Genomic DNA, 18338 nt, shown 5'->3' with positions numbered 1-18338 from the left:
AAAAAAAAAGCCAATAGGTTATATATCCTTTCATTCAGTGCATTTACTGAGTAGTCCTCATATACGAGTCCACAGATTAAAACAAAATAGCCACAGCCCTCAAGAGCTCATACTGCAGCAGGAAATAACCCACTGACACTGAGTCAATTCTGACTCACAGCGACCCTGTAGGACAGAGTAGAACTACCCCATAGGTTTCCAAGGCTGTAAACCTTTACAGAAGCAGGCTGCCACAGCTTTTGCCCACAGAGCGACCAGTGGGTTCAAATCGCCAATTTTTCCGTTAGCAGCCAAGCATTTTAACTGCACCACCAGGGATCCTTCAGTAGGAAATAATGACATATAAAATAGTCAATCAGCCAACACTTGTTGGGTGCCAACTTTAAGAAATGTACTTCATACTACGGAAGAAAACAAAAAAAACAAGTACATTCTCTCTGCCCTTCAAGGAGCTTACAGTCTAGTTACTGACATAGAATGTACAGTAACCTGTAAAGCGTTTTTGAGGCAAACGAATATTTGGAACTGTGTACTTCAAGCTGAGGGAGGTCCATGAGTTTCCCATGGAATTTTTTTTCTATCTTGGGTTTTCATTTGAATGATAATCTAAAATATATATATATATATTCTAATTAATTTTTCAATAAGCATCTTTAAACTAAATACTGCCACCAGATTTTTATTCCAATGTTTGATGTTGATGTTTTCTACTACACATGTACGAGGTGAAGGCCAAATAACAGATTGCTAAATAAACACAGCATAACCAGAGAAAAGGTGGGAATGAACTGAGTCACAGAACACAAGGTAATCCAGGCAGTCCAAAGTACCTGCACTATCGTGGTGAAAATCAGCACCGCACTGAGCGTGAAGGTGATAGATCCACCCTATCTTTGTGTAGTTGTGTGGAGCTAAGTGGAGACACAATCTGTTCTCTATTCCAGCAATCTTTGGATACAACTTGCACATTTGATTTAGATTTCAAGAACTCCACAATGCTAATCACATCTTTGAGGGAGCAAAAAGTCTTTACAAATTTCTCAGGTAATATCTCATTAAAACTGACATTTGAGGTTTATTTACTGGTAGGGTTTTGGTCATGTATGAAGTCTGACTACCCTGAACCAGTAAACAAAGCCATTAAGTTGTTTTATTTTATTTAATCTACTTTTTAAAATGTGTATTTTCTGCACTTATATTAATATAAAACACAGAAACAGATTAAATAAGAACAAGATCTGAGGCTACATCTTTATACTCTTAAGCTCACCACTGGCAAAGTAATTTCAACAATGCATCATTTGTCACATAATTCAATGTTGTTCACTTTAATTGTATTGTTTCTGCTGTTAGCATTTAATTTTTGTTTATTGGTTTTGGTTTTTTAACTTATAAGATCAATAAGCAAAAGCATTTACTCTATTTTTATGTTCCCACATCCTTAAGTAAAATGTTTAATAAAAAATAATTTAAGTTCACACTGTATACAGTAGTAGTCTTAGCCAAAACCAAACTATTTTTCCTCTGAGACTGTATTTAGACAGAGTGCCCATTAGGAAGCCGTACCTTCTCCATCCTCCTATTCCTTTAGGCATGGGTCTATAATGGGCCACAGAGGAATTACAGAGTCTACAAATACATTTACAAATCATTTCGAATTATTATAGATATTCTCAATCACTTTATACTAAAATTCAACACTACCATAGTCTTAAAACTACTGTAGGAATTCAGAGGAGAGTGAGATCATGGTGAACTGCAGTAATCAGAGGAAGCCTCACAAGGGAGGTGGAACTTAAGTTAGCCAAGAGAGAAAGAAGGGCAGAGAAAGGTGCAGCTTCATAATGACCACCCTCTCCAAATAAAACCCCTTGGAAATAAAAATCTGATTTTGGCTTAATAATGACCACTGATAGTTTTGGAGACAGTAGGTCCAGAAAACGCACTGAGAATGTTAGGCTGGAAGAACCCTGTGCTATTTAGTCATCTTTCAATTTCAACTGCAAGAGCCAAAAACCCAACTTAAGGACAATTTACTGCTCACATAACCAAACCCCAGAAAAATCAGGGGCACAGTTTGCCTCGAGGTTGAGTTGACGCAGGAACTGAAAAACTGGAATGTTATTCTTGTTTGTTCTCTGTCTCTGCCTCTGATCTTGACTTTTCTTTATATGTTGATTTATTCTCTCAGGCTTGCTGTACCCATATTTCTAAAAGTCTTAGCCACCTACTAGCTCAGGCTTAGGGCTTAGATTCTTTTTTTTTTTTTTTGGTACTTTAGATGAAGGTTGACAGAACAAACCAGTTTCTTATGAAACAGGTAGTACACACATTGTTCTATGCCATTGGTTAACAACCCCATGACATGTCAACACTCTCCCCTCTCAACCGTGGGTTCCCTAATACCAGCTTTTCTGTTCCCTCCTGCCTTCCAGTCCCTGCCCCAGGGCTGTGCACCCCTTTAGTTTTGTTTTGCTCCATGGTGGGCTTAGATTCTTAAAGTCTTACTGTGCGTAAGGCAGAGTGTGGCAAGAGTTAAAAATGTAAAGGTAATAAAGTCAGGCTGGACCGTTTAATTCAGAACTGAATTCATTCCCAAAGCTCACCCTTCAGCCAAAGACTGCTATTGCTGTGTTAGGTGACACGGAGTTCAGTTTCGACTCACAGCGACCCTATGTACTACAGAACGAAACAATGCCCGGTCCTGCGCCATGCTCACAATCGTTGTTATGCTTGAGCCCACTGATGCAGCCACTGTGTCAATCCATCATATTAAGAGTCTTCCTCTGTTCCCGCTGACCCTGTACTTTACCAAGCATGATGTCCTTCTCCAGGGACTGATCCCTCCTGATAACCTGTCCAAAATATACGAGACATAGTCTCACCATCCTTGCTTCTAAGGAGCATTCTGGTTGTACTTCTTCTAAGACAGTTTTGTTCATTCTTTGGCAATCCATGGTATATTCAATATTCTTCGCCAACACCACAATTCAAAGGTGTTAATTCTTCTTAGGTTTTCCTTATTCGTCATGCAGCTTTCCCATGCATATGAGGCAATTGAAAACAACATGGCTTGGATCAGGTGCACCTTAGTCCTCATTATGACATCTTTGCCTTTCAACACTTCAAAGGGGTCCTTTGCAACAGATGTGCCCAATGCAATGCATCTTTTGATTTCTTGACTGCTGCTTCCATGGGTGTTGATTGTGGATCCAAGTAAAATGAAATCCTTGAAAACCTCAATCTTTTCTCCATTTATCATGATGTTGCTTATTGGTCCACTTGTGAGGATTTTCGTTTTCTTTATGTTGAGGTGTAATCCATACTGAAGGCTGTGGTCTTTGATGTTCATCAGTAAGTGCTTCAAGTCCTCTTCACTTTCAGAAAGCCAGGTTGTGTCATTTGCATAACCCAGGTTGTTAATGAGTCCTCCAATCCTGATGCCTGTTCTTCATACGGTTCAGCTTCTCGGATTATTTGTTCAGCATACAGACTGAAAACATATGGTGAAAGGATCCAGCCCCGATGCACACCTTTCCTGACTTTAAACCATGCAGTATCCCCTTGTGCTGGTCAAACAACTACCTCTTGACCTATGTACAGGTTCCTTATGAGCACAATTAAGTGTTCTGGAATTCCCATTCTTCCCAATGTTATCCATAATTTGTTATGATCCACACAGTCAAATGCCTTTGCATAGTCAATAAAACAGAGGTAAACATCTTTCTGGTATTCTTTGCTTTCAGCCAGGATCCATCTGACATCAGCAATGATATCCCTGGTTCCACGTCCTCTTTTGAATTCAGCCTGAATTTCCAGCAGTTCCCTGTCAATTTACTGTCACAGCCACTTTTGAATGATCTTCAGCAAAATTTTACTTGAGTATTAAAAAAAAAAATTTTTCTTTTTTTTTTTTATGATATTAATGACGTTGTTTGATGATTTTCGCATTTGGTTGGATCACCTTCCTTGGGAATAGGCCTAAACACGGATCTCTTCTAGTCGGTTGGCCAGGTAGCTGTCTTCCAAATTCCTTGGCGTAGACAAGAGAGCACTTCCAGTGCTGCATTCGTTTGTTGAAACATCTCAATTGATATTCTGTCAATTCCTGGAGTCTTGTTTTTCGCCAATATCTTCTGTGCAGGTTGGACTTCTTCCTTCAGTACCATTGTTTCCTGATCATATGCTACCTCTTGAAATGGTTGAATATCAACCAATTCTTTTTGGTTCATTGACTCTGTATATTCCTTCTATCTTCTTTTGACACTTCTGTGTCATTTAATATTTTCCCTATGGAATCTTTTACTATTCCAACTCAAGACTTGAATTTTCTTTTCAGTTCTTTCAGCTTTAGAAATGCCAAGCATGTTCTTCCCTTTTGGTTTTCTATCTCCAGCTCTTTGCACATGTCATTATAATGCTTTACTTTCTCTCCTCGAGCCACCCCTTGAAATCTTCTTTTCCGTTCTTTTACTTCATCATTTCTTCCTTTTGCTTTAGCTACTTGACGTTCAAGAGCAAGTTTCACAGTCTCTTCTGACATCCATTTTGGTCTTTTCTTTCTCTCCTGTCTTTTTAATGACCTTGCTTTAATGACCTTTTTAATGTCTTGCTTTCTTCATGGATGATGTCCTTGATGTCACTCCACAACTCATCTGGTCTTAAGTCATTAGTGTTCAATGTGTCAAATCTATTTTTGAGATAGTCTCTAAATTCAGGTGGGATATACTCAAGGTTGTACTTTGGCTCTCATCAACTTGTTCTAACTTTCTTCAGTTTCAACTTGAACTTGCATATGAGCAATTGATAGCCCGATCTGCAGTCAGCCCATGACCTTGTTCTAACTGATGATATTGAGCTTTTCCATCACCTCTTTCCACAGATGCAGTCGATTTGATTCCTGTGTAATCCATTTGGTGAGGTCCATGTGTATAGTCACCATTTATGTTGGTGAAAAAAGTTATTTGCAATGAAGAAGTCGTTGGTCTTGCAAAATTCTATCATTCGATTGCCAGCATCGTTTCTATCAACAATGCCATATTTTCCAACTACCGATCCTTCTTCTTTGTTTCCAACTTTCACATTCCAATCAGCACTAATTATCAATAAATCCTCATTGTATGTTAGATCAATTTCAGGCTGCAGAAGCTGGTAAAAATCTTCTTCACTTTCTTCACCTTTGGCTTTAGTGGTTGATGTGTAAATCTGAATAACAGTCATGTTAACTAGTCTTTCTTGTAGTCGTATGGATATTATCCTATCACTGACAGCATCGTACTTCAGGGCAGATCTTGAAATGTTCTTTTTGACGATGAATGCAAATCCATTCCTCTTCAAGCTGTCATTCCTGACATAGTAGACCATATGACTGTCTGATTCAAAATGGCCAATACCAGTCCATTTCAGCTCACTCATGCCTAGGGTATTGATGTTTATGAATTCCATTTCATTTTTGACAATTTCTAATTTTCCTGAATTCGTTAGCCAAAGATTACACAGGTCTATAAAACAAACAATAACACCTGTGAGGAAAGTGCTTCTTAGTTCGATCATGTATATGAGACAGAAAGGGCAACACCTGCCCAAAAGCAAGGACGAGAAGGCAGGAAAGGACAGAAAAATGGACAGATGGAAACAGGGAACTGCAGTGTGGAAGGGAGAGTGTTGACACATCATGGGACCGCAACCAACGTCACAAAACAATTTGTGCATAAATTGTTGAATGAGAAACTAATTTACTCTGTAAAGTCGCAACTAAAGCACAATTTAAAAAAGTAAAAATAAAAGAAAAAAAAGATAGGCTGAGGTCAGACTGTGGAAGAATCTGGGTGCCATGCAAAGGGGTCTGGGCTTTTGGAGTCAACTCTAGGCCTAGGATAGTTTTAAAAATCCAAAGCCTCTATGAAGAAACAGATTTATTTCAACATTTCCTCAGCTGTAGCTTACTCCAGGATAGGTTACTGTACTAGACCCTAAATGGTCTGAGGGCAGCTCACAACTTCCTTCTGTGAGAACAGCCTTCATCTAGAAGGGTAGATACCTGAGCCAAGATGTGTTCATCACTGTACTCCATCTACCTGGCCACAGGTGAATGGTGCAGGGATAAATTATCCTAAAGTAGTCCAGTCCAAGGGCTCCCTTGGGATATTCAGTTTAAAATGTCTACATTTTGCCTCAAGTACCCAGAGAAATCTTAAAGACTTCCTTATCCCATGCTGGGATGTAGGGTACAACTCAGGAAAATTCACAGAAAACAGATGAGACTACAGGGGCCCCACACTGAGCTTGTATTTCACTGGAGCATCAAGAGGATCTGGGCAAAGGATTCTGATCAATGGACTAGATCCGTAGAAAGAGAGATTTAAGTACATTAAACAGAAGGGAAAAAGTAAGATATCTATGAATAGCATTTGGAGACACCACAGAGTAAAAAGGGTAATAGAAGTAATAGTAATAGAGTAATAGAAGAACAAAGGTGGAATGCCTCAATAGACTTTTCAAGTAGATCAAAACAGTGGCATCTCCTGAAAAACCCTGTAGAAAGAACCCTGTGGCCAAAGAGGCAGTGAGAATCCATCCTGTTTCCTGACTGAATTTAATAGTAGAAATCTACATATAGAAGAGAAATGAGATATAAAGCTTTTGATTTTGGCCAAAAATCTAAGAAATGGTAACTGGAAATAAACTATAAAGCCTCCACTCCACATTCATACTTTTAGATCTAGGAGGGGCCTATAATCTGTACTTCCTGCCAGGAAAATAAAAGAAGGCATGATACAGCACACTTCTCTCCTTAACCCTCATCTTCCAGTCTCCAGTTCTCTCAAGATGAATGAAGGGATCCAAGAGCATTTATAGCGCTGACATTCGCTTTCGCAGGCTTGCACCCTGGAAACTTCACTTACTGCTTATGGAGATGTATGTGTAATACAAGAGTATGAGCTTTGGAATCAGTCCTGGATTCAGACCCTGATGCCATCACTGGATGAATAACCCTTGGCAAAGTAACCTTTCTAAGTCTCCATTTACTCATGTGTGTTGTGGAGCCCTAGGGAAAATACTAAGCCACTAGAGTTGGGATATAGATTAGATAAAATCATTCCTGCAAAGTACTAGAACATAGGCTGTGTCTGGCACAATGGAGGGCTCAAGAGACCCCCAGGCCCTTACACAGTGCCAAACAGTCAGGCACCACAGATGTAGTACAGTGGATCTGCATGGTCTGTGGGTCTGTTCGAGAGGGCATCATGTTCAGCTTCCCAACAGTTTGGGTAAACAAAACAATAGGGCTGGCTCATTGCAAGGGTTGCTGGGCTAGTGCTTAAGAGTTATTTGCATAAGGAACATATTAGGCACAATTAGGTTAATTCATAGACAAGTCTGTGTTCGTGATTCATCTCTTGAAAGGCTTCTACTCATTTCTTACCACCACTCTTCCTAAATAGGGCTTCACTACCACCATTCTCCTAAATTCTGAAAGAGCTTTCAAATTGTGTGATTCTAGCCACATTACAATTCCATTCCATCTCCCCATGGTTATCATGCCTATCCTAGCCAAATACTTAAACATTTCATTATTCAATCATTTGATCACAGGATTTTCTCCTTCCTTACATCAGCAGCAGACACTTGTCATTCATTTTGGCCATGAGCAACTGAATCCTCTCTGACATAGAGCCCACCTTCCACTATAGAAGTTGGTGTGCCTACTGTGACAGCAATGGTATCTTATAGGATTGGATTTGCAGAGTGAGTTTGAGCATCGTTTCTGTGTTGTGTGGTTTCTAAGCCAGGTGCACTGACTATGCCAAAGATTCTGTGAAATAGTCAATATGGCAGACATATCCTACAGTGACCTCCAATGAGTCATGCCCTTGTATAGCCTCCTTACCTTAAATTCAGGTGGACCATCAAATGTGGGTGAAGTGCACACTGCATGACCAAAGTATACGATGTCACTAAGAAGTGCACAAGAGAATAGGACATTTTTGGTAAAGAATACGACAAATATAATTTTGCAACAACATCAACAACAACCAAAAAATATGTAAATAGACATATGTGTGTATGGGTATGAATATGTGGATACGTATGTGTGCACAGATAGATGTATCTATAGGCATATGTACGTACACATACATGTGTTCATGCATGTATATCCATACATATATAATAAACCACATAGGAGACACAGTTACGGGTACTGCTTAGATATAACCAAATACCTCTTGAGATTGGTTTTCTGGGTTTGAAGGCTTAGGACCATAATCTCGTGGGACAACTCACTTAACTGGCATAATATAGTTCACAAAGTATACGTTCTACATCCTATTGTGGTGAGCAGTGTCTGGGTTTCTTAAAAGCTTGCGAGTGGCCATCTATGATACAACTATTGGTCTTATTCAGAACAAAACAGAAAGAAGGAAACCAAAGACTCAGAGAAGAAAACAGTTTGTGGGACTAATAAGCTACATGGCCAGAAGAACTACCACTACCAACCGTTCTGATGAGGGCCACAATAGATGGATCCAGATAGACTGGGAGAAAAATGTGGATCAGAACTCAAATTCTTAAGAAGTTCAGATTTACTGGACCAGTTAGACTACAGAAATGCCTGAGACTATGTTCCTGAGATACCCTTTAAACCTTAAACTGAAATTATCACTTAAGGCCACCTTTTAGCTAAATAACAAACTGGCTCATAAAATAAAGTATCACCCGTGAGTGATGAGCGCCTTTAAAAAATCCTCTGTAGCAGACCAAATGGTCGAAAATTACTCTAAAGGAAAGATGAGAAGGTAAGGAGGCAGGGAAACTAGAGTACTGGAAATGGTACAACCAGAACAGAATGAATGATAATAATGACACGTTGTGAAAAATGTAACCAATATCACTGAATAATTTGTGTAGAGATTGTTAAATGGGGACCTAATTTTCTGTGTAAACTTTCGCCTTAAACAGAATAAAATATTATCCTAAAAAATGCATACACTCTCAAAAAAATGAGCATATATGTGTACACCTTGTAAAATATTAAATGGGACAGAATTGTGCAAGTAAAAATTAAAAGTACCCTTTCTTTAAAAAAAATTCAGGTGAAACCCGTGACCTGCTTCTAACAAACAGAATGTGATGAAGGTGACGGATATCACTCCCTTGATTAAATGATGTTATATGGCAAAGGTGATGAGATTATCATCCCGATTATGTTATATATAAGACTGTCTTATCAAACTAAAGTAAGAGAAACTCTCTCTTGCTGGCTTTGAAGATATAAGTTGCCACATTGTAAGAGCGTTTAAGAGAGGCCATATAGCAAAGAAAGTGAGGCTGCTTCTAAGAGCTGAGAGCAGCCTCCAGCCAATCAAAAACCTACTGCCATCGAGTCAATTCCAACTCATAGCAACCCTGCATGACACGGTAAAACTGCCCCATAAGGTTTGCAAAGCTGTAAATCTTTACAGAAGCAGACTGCCACATCTTTCTCCCACAGAGCAGGCAGTGGGTTCAAACCACTGACCTTTCAGTTAGCAGCCAAATGCTTTAAAAGACACCAAAAAAATGGAGACCGTGGTCCTACAAACACAAGGAAATGAATTCTACCAATCTAAGGGAGCTTGCAAACAGATCGCTCCCCAGTTGAGCTTCTGATGAGACCACAACCCTGGCCAACACCTGCATTACGGTCTGGTGAGGTCCATGAGCAAAGGGCCCAACTGAGCCATGCATTGGCTCCTGACCAATTGAAACTGTGAGATAATTAATGTGTGCTGTTTTAAGCCTCTAAATTCGTGGTAATTTGTTACACAGCAATTGAAAATGAATATAGTCAATATCCTCTAATAAATTTATCTGATGATTAAGTTAACTAGAATTAGTTAATTAGTTCCCATGAGTTGCAACTAAACACCCTAGGTAGTACACAGTCTATCTAATTCTTATCCTTCTTTGAGTAGCCATTTCAAATCCCACCCATATCACTAGTCCACTCAAACTAGAGCAGCCCACAACTATCCCTTTCTCATGACAGCTCCTATAGAAATGGAAAGAAAGCACCACTTCCAAGAACATTAACTCTGCTTAGTCTTACCAGCACTCTTCTGGTACATGTATACTCTCTCTGGTGCAGGAAAGAATATACAAAATCAGAGTTTTGGTCTCTATAAGAATCTAAACAGAAGCTTCTGTAGTCACATTTTCTATAGTTACATTTCATTTTTAGTATTTCACATTTAAAAATGATTTGGATGAGCCCCTATCAACCGCACCTTTAGAGAAGGGGATAATAAAAAATATATTAACTTACTGGAGTAGAGAGCTCCTAGAACCACCCGATCATTCAAAACGCTAAAACTGTTTCCATCAGTTAGGTGTCAGCTGCTTAAGACTACGTATTACCATTTTCTATGGGATTAAAATGCTTTCATCTGCATCTGGAATAGCACATCCCACTTCTGAATCTAACAAGACAACATGAGAAGTCTGTCACCTCGGCTGTTACAAATCATGCGGGCAATTATTCTGAAAAATTCTGGTGAGATTTAAAAGACAGGGGATGTCATGGATTGAACTGTGTTCCCAAAAACTATCCGTCAATTCGGCTAGGCCAGGATTCCCAGTACTGTGTGATTGTCCACCATTTCATCACCCGATATGATTTTCCTATGTGTTGTAAATCCTACCTCTTTGATATTAATGAGGTGGGATTAGTGGCAGTTACGTTAATGAGGCAGGACTCAATCTACAAGATTAGGGTGTATCTTAAATCAGTCTCTTTAAAGATGTAAAAGAGGGAAGCAAGCAGAGAGATGCGGGGACCTCATGCCAATGAGAAAGGAAAGCCAGGAGCACGTGTCCTTTGGACCCAGGGTCCCTGTGCTGAGAAGCTGCTAGACCAGGGGAAGATTGATGACAAAGACCTTCCTCCAGAGCCAACAGAGAGAGAAGGCCTTCCCCTGGAGCTGGCACCCTGAACTCAGACTTCTAGCCTCCTAGACTGTGAAAGAATAAATTTCTCTTTGTTAAAGCCATCCACTTGTGGTATTTGTTATAGCAGCACTAGATGACTAAGATAGGGGACTTGGAAGGATGAAAAAGAAGCTGTAAGGGTACCTGCTCTTGAGAAGAATAATTTGCTGTCTCTTTTCTTTTTCTTAAGCCTGGTTTATCCAGATATGAGGTCTGCATGGACAGAAATGAAGAGGTAACTACATAAACCTTCGGTTGATTCTGACTTCTATAAATTCAGCCAAAGAAGTAGAGATAATAAGAAAAAGTGTCCTGATACCCAGAACAGAAGTATCCCTGACCAGTATTTACTGGCTCCAGAGTGGGTAGTCTATTACTGTCCTCTGTCAGTATTCTCTCGTCCTAAAAATCAGGTTCAGTGTTCTCCCACTAGTGAGCCTGATGATCCCCAAGCTTAACACCGCAGTAATGTATTTCAAGGGCAGCTTTGACTAGTAAAAGGGCAGTGCGTGAGTGTGAGTGTGCATGTGTGCATGTCTGTGTGTCTGTGTCATCTGTGTGTGTTGGAAGGTGATTTTTCCCTGGTTGATAAAGTGGTACAGAGGGATGAGTGTTCTATGAACTGAATACAAGAATGGGATACCCCTCAGAGGTGTGTGTGCGCGTTTATTTTAGCACTAGCTGTTGGAGTCCCTGGGAGTCCCTGGATGGTGCAAACAGTTAAGCACTCAACTACTAAATTAAAGGTTGGAGGTTCAAGGCCACCTAGAGGCACTTTAGAAGAAAGGCCTGGCGATCTGCTTCCAAAAGGTCATAGCCTTGAAAATCCTAAGGAACACAGTTCTACTCTACAATACAAGGGGTCACCATGAGTTGAAACTGATCCAATGGCCACTAGGTATTTTTGTTTCTGTTCGTGTCCTTTATGCTTACTGGAGTCCCTAGGTGGTGCAAATGGTTAATGCGCTCAGCTGCTAGCCAAAAGTTTGGAAGTTCAAGTCTACCAGAGGTACCCTGGAAGAAAGGCCTAGTAGTCTCTCTCCAAAAAATCTGCCATTGAAAATCCTGTGGAGCAAAATTCTACTCTGACACACATGGGGTCACCATGAGTCGAAGTCGACTCAACAGCAACTAGTAGTGGTACTGGTATTGGAGCCACGGTTCTCTCCCATCAGCAAGGGAACAGTAAGGGACAATCCCCTTGATGACTATATTGACTGACTTAAAATCTGACCTGTACATCTACAGAGATGAGTACTTCAAAAACCTAGGAATATATAAATTTATGAAATTGTCATATTAAGATAGTCAAAAGAGGCACCTTGCTCTTGTGATTAGGATATAGGAAATACAGGCGTTATCCTCAGCTTCATCAAACCAAAACACCAAACCCATTGCAGTCGAGTTGAGTTCTGACTCATAACAACCCTAATAGGATCCCCCTAGGGTTTCCTATGCTGTAAATCTTTATGGAAGCAAGCTGCCACATCCTTCTCCCTCAGAGTAGCTGCTGGGTTCGAACTACCCACTTTCCACTTAGCAGCCAAGTGCTTAATGACTGCACCACCAGGGCTCCTTTTAAGCTTCACACTGACTCACTAATATGTGAACTTGGGTCTATCAATGTACGTGCTGTCTTCTTCCTAAGATGGGAACAATATGTCATCCTACCTCTCTCTCAAATGTTTTGAAGATCCCAGAAAAATGTAAAAGTTACAATAACAAATAAGTGAACGTATCAGTGATATGTGCAAAAAAAATTAAGTATGATGTCTTTATTAAAAGGAAAGGACTTTAAGAAATAAAAGGCCCCTCCAACTTAAACATTAACATAAACTACATTTTAAAACAAAACAAAATCCATTGAAGCAAAAATAAAAAACCACATTTGGATGTAATAACAAAAAATGTCTGTAACTACAATATTTCCCTAATGAGAGGGTACAGATGCTACATACAGAAGGATTTTATGATGTCCATATGTTTCTCAAATGACTCTCCTTGTTAGCTATTTCTCCATATCTCTGTTTAAGAATACGTAACCTACGCCTTTCCCGCTGAGCGGGTGTAAATTATAATATGCTGCAATAGTTAAATAAATTCAAAATAGAAACGATTCTAATAAAAAGAAATAAAAGCTATATGATCCAGATATTAATAAAAATCTGAATTATCTGTATCGTTTAAATTAGGTAACTAAACAGGTAGATGGTCAGCAAAAAATAGAAAGACCATAAACGAGATGACCATAAACAAGATGGATTGACACAGTGGCTCCAACAATGGGCTCAAGCATAACAACAATTGTGAAGACGGTGCAAGACCTGGCAGTGTTTCATTCTGCAGTACATATGGTTGCTGTGAGTCAGAACTGACTCGATGGCACCTAATAACAACAACAAATAGGTTTTTAATCTGGTCAAATGTTTTAAGATATAAAACTCTTTAAAACCTCAAACAGAAGTTAAGCTCTCAAACATACAGAAGTCATTTTTGCATATAGCAAAGATAATACCATAAACTGTCTACAGTAATAACGGGCACAGTTAATTTGTTCACAAAACAATCATAAAAATCAGTAAGTATAAAATTACCTTTTTAATTTCAGAGGGGCCATCATTATTTTTTACATAAGAGAACAGTTTAGTATGCCAAATGCTCTCTAGCCAAACCCTATGTGTTGCAAAGTAGAACTGTGCTCCATAGGGTTTTCAAGGCTATGACCTTTCTGAAGCAGATCGCCAGGCCTTTCTTACAATGTGCCTCTGGGTAGACTTGAACCTCCAATCTTTTTGTTATGAGTCCAGTGCTTAACCATTTGTGCCACCCAGGGACTCCCCTACCCATAAACTGGTACTTAATTTAAACCTCTTAATTTCCTCTGAACAACCTTACATGCATTCAAACATGTTCACTCTGTCCTGAAGATTATCAATTCTGGAGAAGTGCTGGGGAAGCGTCTCCCTCCCTCTGGCAGCAGCCTGATAGCAAAGGTCAGACTCAGGATTCTCACTTAACATGCATCTATTTTATAACCAAAATCTGTATGGAAATATGAGCTTTTTCCCAACTATAACATGCATGGTATATTCCCAGGAGATGCTACTTTTCTTGAGATCTGCCCCATTCAAACAAAATGGATAAGAAAAATTTACAAGCAAGTTTTACAACTGATTAAGTAATTGGTGCTTTCGGGGATAACAGTATTCTTATTCAGCATTTTAAATACGAGTGGTTTCCAGAAGACATGTCAGCGATTTGGTATTTTGGTAATTAAAACGTAAAGAGACACAGGCTTTTAAATTGATCCAAATTGGAACAACGGTTTAAACAGAGAAGGGCTAATTATTTGCGGTAAAGATTAATATACTAAACAAATTTTCAGCCACAGTAATCTCCATAATAAATATCCAAAAAACTCAAACCAAACCCCTTGCTGTCAAGTTGATTCCAACTCATAGTGACCTGATAAGACAGAGCAGAACTGTCCCATACAGTTTTCAAGGAGCACCTGGTGGATTCGAACTGCTAACCTTTTGCCATAGCTCTTAATTTTAACCACTATGCCATGGGGGTTTCCAATAAACATCCAAGGTACCAAAAGATAATTCAAAAGACATCCTTTCTAAACATGATTTTAATTGTCCTCATTACATGCAGCTTACTTTGTGCTGTTATTAATTACAGGATTAAAAAGATTGCTAGAACATAAGAAAATAACATCCAGACCTTTTCAAATGTCAAAAGGTTTTCTTTGCAAAGAATTTTAAATTTTTGCCTTTAAAATATCTATGCACTTACTCCCCTTTCCTGTATTTCAATAACGCCTATAAGATCTGAAAACATGACTGTGCTCCTGATACCTGTAATTCCTGAATCTTACCCCTTTATGAGAATTTCAGCAAGCTGAGTATTAATGAAATGATATCCTTTTCCAATACGTCTTCAAATAGTTTTATGAGCATTCATATAGCTTTTTCAAGAGGGAGGAATTAACTCTTCATTTTCTTTTCGGTACAAGTTAAACTTTCTAAGCCCTTCTTACCCCACCCTCACATTTTACATATACACACGTATATGTTTAATGGGGTATCTACAGAGATCCCATTTCTCACAGATTTCAAAAGCTTATAGCTATTGACGTAATCTAAAAGTTCCTTTTAGAAGATTACACACACCTCCCAGGGAGGGAAAACAAATGCGACAGGTCCTCCTGAAATTAAAGCACAGGAGACTCACTAGAGAATTTCCAAGTCCACATCACATGAACCACGTCCTCAGTTCCCTACCGCGGGCCACCGCTCCTGACAGCCGCGCCTCGGATCTGGATAACAGCTCGGTCCCACTCGACCACACCACGGATGCAACGGCTTTTGACAACAGCACCTCTCCCGGCCGACAAGTGGGCGACGGCTTTAAAGCCAAACAAACGCTGCCCGCTAAGCCTTCAGGGAATGCCAGGATCCTCTGCTCCTTTTAGTCCCCACTGTGACACCCTCGAGTGAGGTTTAATTAACCAGTTTACCCTAATAAGCCTACGATTCATCACTCACCTTCCATGAGCCAAGGAACTGCTTTATTTCCCATCCCCCAGGACCCTGAACTTTTCTTAAAACCCGGTATTTCTGATGCATACACTTGGAAATTAAGTCCTCCACAGAACATCAAAGGTACCCCCACTAAGTATCGCTCTCCTAAAGCAACACGTTAGCAGAACAAACTTTTCATTCGTAGCTAGATTACAACATAAAACTGGGTGTGTGTGTGGTGGGGGGGAGAGCGGAGTGAGGGGAATGCCACCGGCTTCACCTAGCCAAATATCAAGCGTTTGTACCAAAAAAAAAAAAAAAAAAAAACCCACCACCTGGTACCAAACTTCGGACAAAGCTTCCCTTAAACCCACCAACCTCTAGGCTGCAAGATGCAAGGCAAGCTGCTGTCGGAGTCCGAACCGGGATGCTGTTAACCTGGGAAACCCCGGCAGGGAATACAGCGGCGCATGCGGAGGACCCTTGGCCCCCAATTCTCAGGGCTTTCCCAGAGCACCGGCCAGGGACCCGGCAGCTGTGACACTCACCTCCGCTCGCTCCTGCTGCGACTATCGCGCCCTCCTACGCCCCGTGCCGGCGACCCCTAACTTCTCCCCTTTCTCCAAACAGCCATCTTCGAGCTGAAGAAGAGAATGGTGAAGCAGGAAGCAAGGGGGGGATTGAAAGTTGACTCAGGGACCGCCGCTGCTCCTTCAGCAGGGACTTACCGGCCGCAGCTGGCACGGGAGGAGGAGACCGCGGCGACGGCTGCGGGCGCAGCAGGGCCGACTCGGTGCGCGCCGCGCGGTGCGCGATGTGCGGGACGCACCGCCACCGCCGCCGCCGCTGCCGCTCTGGGAGGGGGAAGGGGTGGGAAAGTCGGGAGGGCCGCAGCCGGCGGCGGAGAGCTGCAAAGCAGAGCCAGTGGCGGCGCGCGGAGGATTTGCTAAAAATAGCAACTCATGGGGTGGGGGTGGGGGGCGGAGGTGGGAGGGAGACTGAGAGACCCGGCTGGGAGCCCTAGCGCCACGGAGGCTGGGCGGGGCCGAGGTGGGAAGGGAAGCAGGACCCGCGGCGGGAGCGCGGGCCCAGTCGCTGGACACCGTCAGGGCCGGCAAGCACGGGCCGGGGTACAAGGGGTGCGGGGACACCTGGGCGCGCGGCCGAGGTGCGGGGAAGGATGCACGGGAGGCGGGAGCGCAGGGACAGCCTTTCTCCTGAGGTGGAATGGAGGACAGCTCGGGGCTGGACCTACGGTTCTTCCAGGGGAAGGACCGGAGAGCCCAGGGACTAGGGATTTCTGCAGCGAAACACTAGAACGTGAGGCGCAAGGTGATGGTCAGGCGCTTGCACACACAGTGTCTTGTTGCGCCACTGGCCAGATCTTGGTAGTGACCAAGGGAAAGTACGGGGAAGGAACCGGGCGGCCGCCTCGCCCGCCGGCTCACCCCGGGGCTCGGAAAGCCCCGGCCGCTCAGGTGCGCGCCACACCGCGCCCGCCCGCGGCCCCCAGCTCCCGACTTCTTAAAGAGGGGGAGGGAGCATTGTTCCCGCTAATGCCTAGAGCTCAAAGAATCCTTCAAGGAAATTTTAACAGAAAATGCTGCGTTTGGGATTTTTAAAGAACCAAATAGGAAACGTGAGGAAATACGGTGACTGCTACTGGAAGCGTGCATTAGGTTTGTTGCGTTTTAAGGCTGAGCAGAGAGCGCTAATTGCTTTTAGCAGGTCCGAGAATTTATGAGGTGATCTCCTTAAATTGTTGCTATTTTTAGTTTGTGGATTTTTTTACCGCCACAACTTAAATCTATACCAGTATTACTAGTACGTATAGATTCCTTTTGTAAAGTGCGTAACACTACAAGATGTTTGGAAAGAAAAAATACTGTAATCCTACACATACTTGTCTAATGCTAACGTCTGATGACTCAGAGTCAAAAGGCTAATATTTATGATATAACTTGACCCTCAAACGAATTAAAGCTGCTGTCATTACATGCACATTTATGGTTTTCCTTCGCATCAGCTAAAACACAGCTGGCTCATAGATTATGCAGCTGGGAAGAGCGAGAGAGACACACTCAGTGTCTTCATTATCAGAAGAGGGAAGGGGCACCCAGAGAAGTAAAGTGATTTGCCCAAGGTCTCACATTTAGTGACAGGGTTCGGATTAAAACCAAGGCTAAAACCGGACCAGCAATGCCATGATACCAGGAAAACTTGGGAGAAAAGGAGTGGTGTGGTGTCTGCAATTTAAAAATAGTGGAAAGGACACATGCGATGGTTAGATTTAACCCTTACTTTGCCCTAATCAGACACTATGGTGGCATAGTGGTTAAGAGTTTGGGTGCTAACCAAAAGGTCGGCTGTTCAGATCCACCAGGAGCTCCTTCCAAACCCTGTGGGGCAGTCCTACTCTGTCCCTTAGGGTTGCTGTGAGTGGGAATGGATGGCAACCCATTTGGTTTTGATTTTGGTTTGGCCCTAGTCAAGAATTCCCATTCCAGGGGCGGTCAGCTAGCTTTGAATCAGAAAGGTGTCATGCCAGAGGCTACTGGTGCTACAGCTTTGACTACCTTAATGGTCAGTCAACCCTAAGGACTTTGTTAATTAGCATAAAGAATCTTAGTAACGGGCTGTCATTGGTGAAATCAGAGGTATTGACTGAAATGTTTTAGTGATATTCCTTATTCACCTATGAACCTGGTGTAAGTAGGTGTCTTAGGCTGGATTCTCTAGAGAAGCAAAACCGGTAAAGTGTATATATTTATCTCAAGGAAATGGTTCATGTAGTTGTAGAGGCTGGCAAGTCCAAAGCCTGTGGGTCAAACATCAGGCTGG

The 18338-nt window shown here is 41.6% G+C and overlaps 1 protein-coding gene across 6 annotated transcripts in view; it reads right to left on the bottom strand.

Annotated features, from left to right (window-relative positions):
- HDAC9 (histone deacetylase 9) overlaps positions 1-16337 on the bottom strand; it is a 1063574-nt gene extending 1047237 nt beyond the window's left edge. For all 6 annotated transcript variants that reach the window (XM_049893259.1, XM_049893260.1, XM_049893263.1 and 3 more), the window contains exon 1: positions 16046-16337. The gene's annotated coding sequence lies outside the window, so the exon portion shown is untranslated. The remainder of the gene's footprint in view (positions 1-16045) is intronic.
- Positions 16338-18338: the final 2001 nt, after the last annotated feature.

Source organism: Elephas maximus, chromosome 8 (assembly GCF_024166365.1).
Source record: "Elephas maximus indicus isolate mEleMax1 chromosome 8, mEleMax1 primary haplotype, whole genome shotgun sequence".
Classification (NCBI taxonomy): domain Eukaryota; kingdom Metazoa; phylum Chordata; class Mammalia; order Proboscidea; family Elephantidae; genus Elephas; species Elephas maximus.
This window is presented reverse-complemented; position numbering and strand designations above follow the sequence as displayed.